This window comes from Amblyraja radiata, chromosome 41 (assembly GCF_010909765.2).
Source record: "Amblyraja radiata isolate CabotCenter1 chromosome 41, sAmbRad1.1.pri, whole genome shotgun sequence".
Taxonomy (NCBI): domain Eukaryota; kingdom Metazoa; phylum Chordata; class Chondrichthyes; order Rajiformes; family Rajidae; genus Amblyraja; species Amblyraja radiata.
The window spans coordinates 9,604,265-9,615,599 of NC_045996.1; positions in this window are offsets into that span (position 1 = coordinate 9,604,265).

Sequence of the window (11,335 nt, forward strand, 5' to 3'; positions counted from 1 at the left end):
ATGCAACGAGACCTGGGTGTCATGGTACACCAGTCATTGAAAGTAGGCATGCAGGTGCAGCAGGCAGTGAAGAAGGCGAATGGTATGTTAGCATTCATAGCAAAAGGATTTGAGTATAGGAGCAGGGAGGTTCTACTGCAGTTGTACAGGGTCTTGGTGAGACCACACCTGGAGTATTGCGTACAGTTTTGGTCTCCTAATCTGAGGAAAGACATTCTTGCCATAGAGGGAGTACAGAGAAGGTTCACCAGACTGATTCCTGGGATGGCAGGACTTTCATATGAAGAAAGACTGGATAGACTCGGCTTGTACTCGCTAGAATTTAGAAGATTGAGGGGGGATCTTATAGAAACTTACAAAATTCTTAAGGGGTTGGACAGGCTAGATGCAGGAAGTTTGTTCCCGATGTTGGGGAAGTCCAGAACAAGGGGTCACAGTTTAAGGATAAGGGGGAAGTCTTTTAGGACCGAGATGAGAAAAACATTTTTCACACAGAGAGTGGTGATTCTGTGGAATTCTCTCCCGCAGAAGGTAGTTGAGGCCAGTTCATTGGCTATATTTAAGAGGGAGTTAGATGTGGCCCTTGTGGCTAAAGGGATCAGGGGGTATGGAGAGAAGGCAGGGTACAGGATACTGAGTTGGATGATCAGCCATGATCATATTGAATGGCGGTGCAGGCTCGAAGGGCCGAATGGCCTACTCCTGCACCTATTTTCTATGTTTCTATGACATCCTCACAACCAACCAGCAGGTAGTGCTGCTGCCTCAGAGCGCCAGGGACCCAGGTTCGATCCTGACCTCTGCGTGGAGTTTGCACGTTTTCCCTGTGACCGCGTGGGTTTCCTCCGGGTGCTCCGGTTTCCTCCCATGTCCCAAAGACGTGCGGGTTCTGTAGGTTAATTCTGTAAATTGCCCCTAGTGTGTCGGGAGTGGGTGGTAAAATGGGATAACATGGAACTAGTGTGGACTGGTGATCGATGGTCAGCGCGGACTAGATGGGCCGAAGGGCCTGTGTCCGTGCCGTATCTTTCAATGTTTATTGACAGGAGAACCTGTGGATTCTCAACAGATACCTGTCACATTTTGGACATAGTGACACAGCGGGTAGTGCGACTGCCTCCTGGAGAAAACCCACCTGGTCCACAGGGAGAACGTGCAAACTCCGTACAGACAGCACCCGTAGTCGGGATCGAACCCGGTCTGGGGTTATACTGCAGTCAACAGGAACGAGGAACAGATGATGTAGGAATTTCTGGGAATTACAATAACAGGAGACAATAGGTGCAGGAGTAGACCATTCGGCCCCTTCGAGCCAGCACCACCATTCAATGCGATCATGGCTGATCATCCGCAATCAGTACCCCGTTCCTGCCTTCTCCCCATATCCCCTGACTCTGCTATTTTTAAGAGCCCTATCTAGCTCTCTCGTGAAAGCATCCAAAGAACCTGCCTCCACCACCCTCTGAGGCAGAGAATTCCACAGACTCACCACTCTCTGTGAGAAAAAGTGTTTCCTCGTCTCCGTTCTAAATGGCTTACTCCTTATTCTTAAACTGTGTGGCCCCTGGTTCTGGACTCCCCCAACATCGGGAACATGTTTCCTGTCTCTAGCGTGTCCAATGTTTGTCATATGGTTGTCTTAGGAACTTACATATTGAGGAAACATAGTGAGAATAGGTTGCAATGTAGTGAAGGTGATAAAGATCATGTTAGGAGAGGCAATAAAAATAAACATCGCTGATGATGTGTTCAGGGGTATCAATAGATGTATTTTTTATCGATCAGGGAAAAATTTAGGCTGAGGGTGATCACACAGAGATCAAAGATCATAGATAACACTAGTTCCATGTAATCCCATTTAATCACCCACTCCCTGCACAATGGGGCCAATCAACCTACAGAACCCGCTCTATGATCTTTGCCGCCGTCTGTAGTACACCACACGGGGAGAACGTGCAAACTCCACACAGACAGCACCCGAAGTCAGGATCAAACCTGGGTCTCTGGCGCTGTGAGGCAGTAACTCTACCGCTGCGCCACCACTCATATGTACAACTGTGTTAGTAAGTTTGCAGACAACACAATGGTAATCGGTGGTGAAAGGTGTGAAGGGAAACGGGTGTCATGGGTTTACGGGGAGAAGGCAGGAGAATGGGGTTGAGAGGGAAAGACAGATCAGCCATGATTGAATGGTGGGGTAGACTTGATGGGTCGAATGGCCTAACTCTGCTTGTTTCACTAATGAAGCAGAGAGACATGCAGATGGAATGATGGGCAGAGCGGTGGCAGATGGAGTTTAATTCAGACAGATGTGAGCTGATACATTTTGTGGGCGGCACGGTGGCGCAGGGGTAGAGTTGCTGCCTCACAGCGCCAGAGACCCGGGTTCGATCCTGACTACGGGTGCTGTCTGTGCGGAGTTTGCACGTTCTCCCCAGTGACCTGCGTGGGTTTTCCCCGGGAGCTTCGGTTTCCTCCCACACTCCAAAGACGTGCAGGTTTGTAGGTTAATTGGCTTGGTGTAAAATGTAACATTGTCCCTAGTGTGTGTAGGATGGCGTTAATATGCTGGGGATCGCTGGTCAACGCGGACTAGATGGGCCGAAGGGCCTGTTTCCGCGCTGGACCTCAAAACTAAATAAACTTGACATTAAATACCACATAGCTGATAAACAAGTAAACAGAGGCACCCTCCACCTTCATAGCTCCCTGCAAATGATGACACTGGCGGATATAGTATTGAAGAAGGCATTTGGCACTCTTGCATTAATAGGCAGAGTTGATGAGGACTGTATAGGACTTGGAATTCCTTGGTGCAACTGTATAAAAAAGTTCATAAGGTCATAAGTGATAGGAGCAAATTTAGGCCATTCGGCCCATCAAGTCTACTCCACCATCCAATCATGGTTGATCGATCTCTCCTTCCTATCCCCATTCTCTACCTTCTCCCCACAACCCCTGACATCCGTACTAATCAAGAATCTATCCATCTCTGCTGTGAAAATATCCACTGACGTGGCCTCTGCAGCCATCTGTGGCAATGAATTCCACAGATTCACCACCCACTGACTAAAGAAATTCCTCCTCATCTCCTTCCCAAATGAACGTCCTTTAAATCTGAGGCTATGACCTCTGGTCCTGGACTCTCCCACCAGTGGAAACATCCTCTCCACATCCGCTGTATCCAAGTTGTAAGGCACTCAGGACATTGTTCTGATGACCTTCTGATGAACGATGTCATAACTACACAGAGAGTGTAGCAGAGAAATACTAGACACTGCCTGGAATGGAGGGCTGTGGTTATAAGGAGAGTTTAGTTTGTGTTAGGAATATAACATGGAACCAGGCCTAATCCCTACGCAAAGAGTGCGATTTTCAGAGGCCAATTAACCCACAAACCTTCACGTCAGTAATGTGTAGGAGGAAACCGGAGCACCCGGAGGAAACCCACGCAATCACGGGGAGAACGTGTCAACTGCAGACACAGGCAGGGATCGAACCTGGGTCTCTGGCGCTGCGCCACTGTGCCGCTGTTGGTGTGGGCTTCAGGATCAGTTCTCCAAAGCCGCGCTCTCCCACCACTCCCCCCCCCCATTCCGTTCACCCCTTCGGCATTTGAACACAATCCAAAAAGTCTGAAAACAGCAGAGTTTTATTCAAGTGTCGTTTACCTTCCACAAGACAACCGCCTCTGTGGTGCACAGGCACAGGCACAGGCAGTACAGTTATACCCTGCCCCCCTGCGTTGAGGTCTGGCTCGGTCACTAATTCCTGTGTCCACATCTCCAATGGGCTCAGTCCATGTAAACTCCCTGTAGCTGGTTGACGTTAGGTGGGACTCAAGAGTGCTGGAGTAACCCAGCGGGTCAGGCAGAAAGGAGGGCCCAGCGTGGGGGGGGGGCCGCAGTGAGGGGGGGGGGGGGGGGGCTAGCGTGGGGTAATTAAGCCCCTGTCCCACATAGGATACCTAAAAAGCAACTGCTGGTGACCTTGCCCGCCACCCAAGGTTTCCATGAGGTCACCAGAGGTTTTGGTCACTCTCCCTAATGTGGTTTCCGTGTGGTCGAGGCTTCATCGAGGTCGCTGCTATTTTTTCATCATGATTAAAACCGGCCTCGACTAAAAATATGTTGCCGTTTTTAAAATCGATCGTTTTTTAGTCGCAGGTCTAGTCGAAGCCGGTTTTCTTCATAGTCGAGGAAGGTTTTCAACATGTGCGTGGGAGGTGGTAGGAGGTTGCAGGTCACCTCGACTTTGATTTTTTTTTGGGTGGTGGGCAAGGTCACCAGAGGTTGCTGTTTAGGCCTCCTAAGTGGGACAGGGGCTTAAGTAACCTTGTTGCTGCCCTTTATGTAGCGACTCTTGGCATACCTTGGGTACGTAACCCAAGAATTTCACCGTGACAATAAAGTATTCATTCATCTCCGGAGAATGTGAATAGATGACGTTTCGGGTCTGAACCCTTCTTCAGACTGACGGTGGGGAGGGGGGGGGGGGGGGTGAGAGAGGAGGGGCAGGACAAAGCTTGGCGGGTGATAGGTGAATGCAGGCCAGGGAGGACGTTTGATAGGCAGATGGTCGGATCAAAGGCCAGAGATAAATGCAGAAGGCGTGAGACAGGAATGAGGAGTTGCAAATTATGCAAATTATGAATTATCTAGCCAATGAACCCTGCCTCACTCTGACCCCCCAGTCCCTCCCCTGCGGAACTCTAGTCGGAGATAAGGGTTTGAAGAAGGGTCTCGACCAGAAACGTCACCCATTCCTTCTCTCCAGAGACGCTGCCTGTCCCGCTGAGTTACTCCAGCATTGTTGTATCTATCTTCGGGATGAACATTACCTCAGCCGCCCCGCTTTAATGGCACTGTCCGACAGAGGCCCTCGACACTTAGCTGTGAGGAGGATGCTAGGAGGCTGCAAGGTGACTTGGATAGGCTGGGTGAGTGGGCAAATGCATGGCAGATGCAGTATAATGTGGATAAATGTGAGGTTATCCACTTTGGTGGCAAAAACAGGTAAGTAGATTATTATCTGAATGGTGGCCGATTAGGAAAGGGGGAGATGCAACGAGACCTGGGTGTCATGGTACACCAGTCATTGAAAGTAGGCATGCAGGTGCAGCAGGCAGTGAAGAAGGCGAATGGTATGTTAGCATTCATAGCAAAAGGATTTGAGTATAGGAGCAGGGAGGTTCTACTGCAGTTGTACAGGGTCTTGGTGAGACCACACCTGGAGTATTGCGTACAGTTTTGGTCTCCTAATCTGAGGAAAGACATTCTTGCCATAGAGGGAGTACAGAGAAGGTTCACCAGACTGATTCCTGGGATGGCAGGACTTTCATATGAAGAAAGACTGGATAGACTCGGCTTGTACTCGCTAGAATTTAGAAGATTGAGGGGGGATCTTATAGAAACTTACAAAATTCTTAAGGGTTTGGACAGGCTAGATGCAGGAAGATTGTTCCCGATGTTGGGGAAGTCCAGAACAAGGGGTCACGGTTTAAGGATAAAGGGGAAGTCTTTTAGGACTGAGATGAGGAAAACGTTTTTCACACAGAGAGTGGTGAATCTCTGGAATTCTCTCCCGCAGAAGGTAGTTGAGGCCACAGTTCATTGGCTATATTTAAGAAGGAGTTAGACGTGGCCCTTGTGGCTAAAGGGATCAGGGGGTATGGAGAGAAGGCAGGTACGGGATACTGAGTTGGATGATCAGCCATGATCATATTGAATGGCGGTGCAGGCTCGAAGGGCCGAATGGCCTACTCCTGCACCTATTTTCTATGTTTCTATGACATCCTCACAACCAACCAGCAGGTAGTGCTGCTGCCTCAGAGCGCCAGGGACCCAGGTTCGATCCTGACCTCTGCGTGGAGTTTGCACGTTTTCCCTGTGATCGCGTGGGTTTCCTCCGGGTGCTCCGGTTTCCTCCCACGTCCCAAATACTTGCGGGTTCTGTAGGTTAATTCTGTAAATTGCCCCTAGTGTGTCGGGAGTGGGTGGTAAAATGGGATAACATGGAACTAGTGTGGACTGGTGTTCGATGGTCAGCGCGGACTAGATGGGCCGAAGGGCCTGTGTCCTTGCCGTATCTTTCAATGTTCAATGACAGGAGAGCCTCTGGATTCTCAACAGATACCTGTCACATTTTGGACATAGTGACACAGCGGGTAGTGCGACTGCCTCCTGGAGAAACCCCACCTGGTCCACAGGGAGAACGTGCAAACTCCGTACAGACAGCACCCGTAGTCGGGATCGAACCCGGTCTGGGGTTATACTACAGTCAACAGGAACTAGAGGAACAGATGATGTAGGAATTTCTGGGAATTACAATAACAGTAGACAATAGGTGCAGTAGACCATTCGGCCCCTTCGAGCCAGCACCACCATTCAATGCGATCATGGCTGATAAACCCCAATCAGTACCCCGTTCCTGCCTTCTCCCCATATCCCCTGACTCTGCTATTTTTAAGAGCCCTATCTAGCTCTCTCTTGAAAGCATCCAGAGAACCTGCCTCCACCGCCCTCTGAGGCAGAGAATTCCACAGACTCACCACTCTCTGTGAGAAAAAGTGTTTCCTCGTCTCCGTTCTAAATGGCTTACTCCTTATTCTTAAACTGTGTGTGGCCCCTGGTTCTGGACTCCCCCAACATCGGGAACATGTTTCCTGTCTCTAGCGTGTCCAATGTTTGTCATATGGTTGTCTTAGGAACTGAGGAAACATAGTGAGAATAGGTTGCAATGTAGTGAAGGTGATAAAGATCATGTTAGGAGAGGCAATAAAAAATAAACATCGCTGATGATGTGTTCAGGGGTATCAATAGATGTATTTTTTATCGATCAGGGAAAAATTTAGGCTGAGGGTGATCACACAGAGATCAAAGATCATAGATAACACTAGTTCCATGTAATCCCATTTAATCACCCACTCCCTGCACAATGGGGCCAATCAACCTACAGAACCCGCTCTATGATCTTTGCCGCCGTCTGTAGTACACCACACGGGGAGAACGTGCAAACTCCACACAGACAGCACCCGAAGTCAGGATCAAACCTGGGTCTCTGGCGCTGTGAGGCAGTAACTCTACCGCTGCGCCACCACTCATATGTACAACTGTGTTAGTAAGTTTGCAGACAACACAATGGTAATCGGTGGTGAAAGGTGTGAAGGGAAACGGGTGTCATGGGTTTACGGGGAGAAGGGAGGAGAATGGGGTTGAGAGGGAAAGACAGATCAGCCATGATTGAATGGTGGGGTAGACTTGATGGGTCAAATGGCCTAACTCTGCTTGTTTCACTAATGAAGCAGAGAGACATGCAGATGGAATGATGGGCAGAGCGGTGGCAGATGGAGTTTAATTCAGACAGATGTGAGCTGATACATTTTGTGGGCGGCACGGTGGCGCAGGGGTAGAGTTGCTGCCTCACAGCGCCAGAGACCCGGGTTCGATCCTGACTACGGGTGCTGTCTGTGCGGAGTTTGCACGTTCTCCCCAGTGACCTGCGTGGGTTTTCCCCGGGAGCTTCGGTTTCCTTCCACACTCCAAAGACGTGCAGGTTTGTAGGTTAATTGGCTTGGTGTAAAATGTAACATTGTCCCTAGTGTGTGTAGGATGGCGTTAATATGCGGGGATCGCTGGTCAACGCGGACTAGATGGGCCGAAGGGCCTGTTTCCGCGCTGGACCTCAAAACTAAACAAACTTGACATTAAATACCACATAGCTGATATACAAGTAAACAGAGGCACCCTCCACCTTCATAGCTCCCTGCAAATGATGACACTGGCGGATATAGTATTGAGGAAGGCATTTGACACTCTTGCATTAATAGGCAGAGTTGATGAGGACTGTATAGGACTTGGAATTCCTTGGTGCAACTGTATAAAAAAGTTCATAAGGTCATAAGTGATAGGAGCAAATTTAGGCCATTCGGCCCATCAAGTCTACTCCACCATCCAATCATGGTTGATCGATCTCTCCTTCCTATCCCCATTCTCCGCCTTCTCCCCACAACCCCTGACATCCGTACTAATCAAGAATCTATCCATCTCTGCTGTGAAAATATCCACTGACGTGGCCTCTGCAGCCATCTGTGGCAATGAATTCCACAGATTCACCACCCACTGACTAAAGAAATTCCTCCTCATCTCCTTCCCAAATGAACGTCCTTTAAATCTGAGGCTATGACCTCTGGTCCTGGACTCTCCCACCAGTGGAAACATCCTCTCAACATCCGCTGTATCCAAGTTTTAAGGCACTCAGGACATTGTTCTGATGACCTTCTGATGAACGATGTCATAACTACACAGAGAGTGTAGCAGAGAAATACTAGACACTGCCTGGAATGGAGGGCTGTGGTTATAAGGAGAGTTTAGTTTGTGTTAGGAATATAACATGGAACCAGGCCTACTCCCTACGCAAAGAGTGCGATTTTCAGAGGCCAATTAACCCACAAACCTTCACGTCAGTAACGTGTAGGAGGAAACCGGAGCACCCGGAGGAAACCCACGCAGTCACGGGGAGAACGTGTCAACTGCAGACACAGGCAGGGATCGAACCTGGGTCTCTGGCGCTGCGAGGCAGCAGCACTACCCGCTGCGCCACTGTGCCGCTGTTGGTGTGGGCTTCAGGATCAGTTCTCCAAAGCCGCGCTCTCCCCCCCCCCCCATTCCGTTCACCCCTTCGGCATTTGAACACAATCCAAAAAGTCTGAAAACAGCAGAGTTTTATTCAAGTGTCGTTTACCTTCCACAAGACAACTGCCTCTGTGGTGCACAGGCACAGGCACAGGCACAGGCAGTACAGTTATACCCTGCCCCCCTGCGTTGAGGTCTGGCTCGGTCACTAATTCCTGTGTCCACATCTCCAATGGGCTCAGTCCATGTAAACTCCCTGTAGCTGGTTGACGTTAGGTGGAACTTAAGAGTGCTGGAGTAACCCAGCGGGTCAGGCAGAAAGGAGGGCCCAGCGTGGGGGGGGGCCGCAGTGAGGGGGGGGGGGGGGCTAGCGTGGGGTACTTAAGCCCCTGTCCCACTTAGGAGACCTAAACAGCAACCGCTGGTGACCTTGCCCGCCACCCAAGGTTTCCATGAGGTCACCGGAGGTTTTGGTCACTCTCCCTAATGTGGTTTCCGTGTGGTCGAGGCTTCATCGAGGTTGCTGCTATTTTTTCATCATGATTAAAACCGGCCTCGACTAAAAATAGGTTGCCGTTTTTAAAATCGATCGTTTTTTAGTGGCAGGTCTAGTCGAAGCCGGTTTTCTTCATAGTCGAGGAAGGTTTTCAACATGTGCGTGGGAGGTGGTAGGAGGTTGCAGGTCACCTCCACCTTGATTTTTTTTTGGGTGGCGGGCAAGGTCACCAGAGGTTGCTGTTTAGGTCTCCTAAGTGGGACAGGGGCTTAAGTAACCTTGTTGCTGCCCTTTACGTAGCGACTCTTGGCATACCTTGGGTACGTAACCCAAGAATTTCACCGTGACAATAAAGTATTCATTCATCTCCGGAGAATGTGAATAGATGACGTTTCGGGTCTGAACCCTTCTTCAGACTGACGGTGGGGAGGGGGGGGGGGGGGGTGAGATAGGAGGGGCAGGACAAAGCTTGGCGGGTGATAGGTGAATGCAGGCCAGGGAGGACGTTTGATAGGCAGATGGTCGGATCAAAGGCCAGAGATAAAAGCAGAAGGCGTGAGACAGGAATGAGGAGTTGCAAATTATGAAGCCAGAGGAATGAATGTAGGGGGAGAAATGAGGAGGGGGGGGGGGTGGAGGGAAGAAAGAGGTGCCAGTCCAGGTGAGGCGCAGGGGAGGGTTCAAGATGGAGAATCTGTGGAAGTCATCGCCACCGAAGGCTGTGGAGGGCAAGTCAATGGATATTGTTATGGCAGAGATAGATAGATACTAGATCAGTACGGGGGTCAGGGGTTACGGGGAGTAGGCAGGAGAATGAGGGTTGAGAGGGAAAGATAGATCAGCCATGATTTTATGGCGGAATAGACTTGATGGGGCGAATGGCCTAATTCTGCTCCTAGAACTCATGAAGGTTACTTAAGATTGGAGTGTTCAATGTTGATACCGTTGGGTTGTGAGCTACCCAAGTGGAACATGAGGCTCCGTTTCTTATCGAGACGGTTCTTATCGGGGGTGGGGGGGGGGGTGGTCTTCCGTCCCTTTTGTAACCATGGCCGGTTTTCCCACTGGGATCATCCATTAGAAACGCAGAAACAGGAATCAATAACGCAACCCTCAAAATACCCTTGTCTTTCCCCAGATAGAGCTACGGCACTCCCACTGGTGGGAGGCTGCAATCGCAGCGTGACATGTTTACATAGAGATTCCCCTTTATAGAAATGACATTGGAATTTATAACGGCATAAAGTGTAACAGGAATTGCATGCAGATGTAAGAGTCTTCATATGTAATAGATTTGTTTTGTTGGTGCTTTGTATAATACATTGTAAGCACTCTTCCTTATAAATAGATACTCCCCAGAGCCCATCCCCGATCCAAATTGTCCTCCCCCCCCCCTCACCACTCTCACAGTTGTGGAGATGAAAAGGCGCTAAATGCTAGAGTAACTCAGCCGGTCAGGCAGCATCCCCGGAGAACATGGACTGGTGACGTTCAGCATCAGGACCCTTCCACAAAGGGTGGTGGGTGTACGGAACGAGCTGCCGGAGGAGGTAGTTGAGGCAGGGACTATCGCAACGTTTAAGGAGCAATTAGACCGGTACATGGATAGGACAGGTTTCAAGGGATATGGGCAAGTAGGTCTAGTGTAGATGTGACATGTTGGTCAGTGTGGGCAAGTTGGGCCGAAGGGCCTGTTTCCACACTGTATGACTCCATAATATGGATAGGCGACATTTAGGGTTAAGACCCTTCTTCAAAATTGGATAGGTGATGTTTCAGGTTGGGATCCTTCTTCAACATGGAGAGGTAAGCCAAACATCCCGACCCAAAACGTCACCTATCCATGTTCTCCATGGATGCTGCCTGACCTGCTGAGTTACGCCTGCATTTTGCCTTTTTCCTTGGTACACCAGTGTCTGCTTCTACATTTTGGCTGTTAGGATGGTCTTGGCAGGCAAGACATTGGACCGCGTGAATGGATGATTGGGTAGTCCTGGTCACAATGATATACGCCAGAGACACACACACACACACACACACAAAATGCTGGGGTAACTCAGCGGGTCAGGCAACACCACTGGAGAAAAGGAAAAGGTGGCATTTCGGGTCGAGACGTGAATTTGAAGAAGGGTCTCGACCTGAAACGTCACCGATCCATGACCTCCAGAGATGCTGCCTCACTCGCTGAGTTACTCCAGCATTTCGT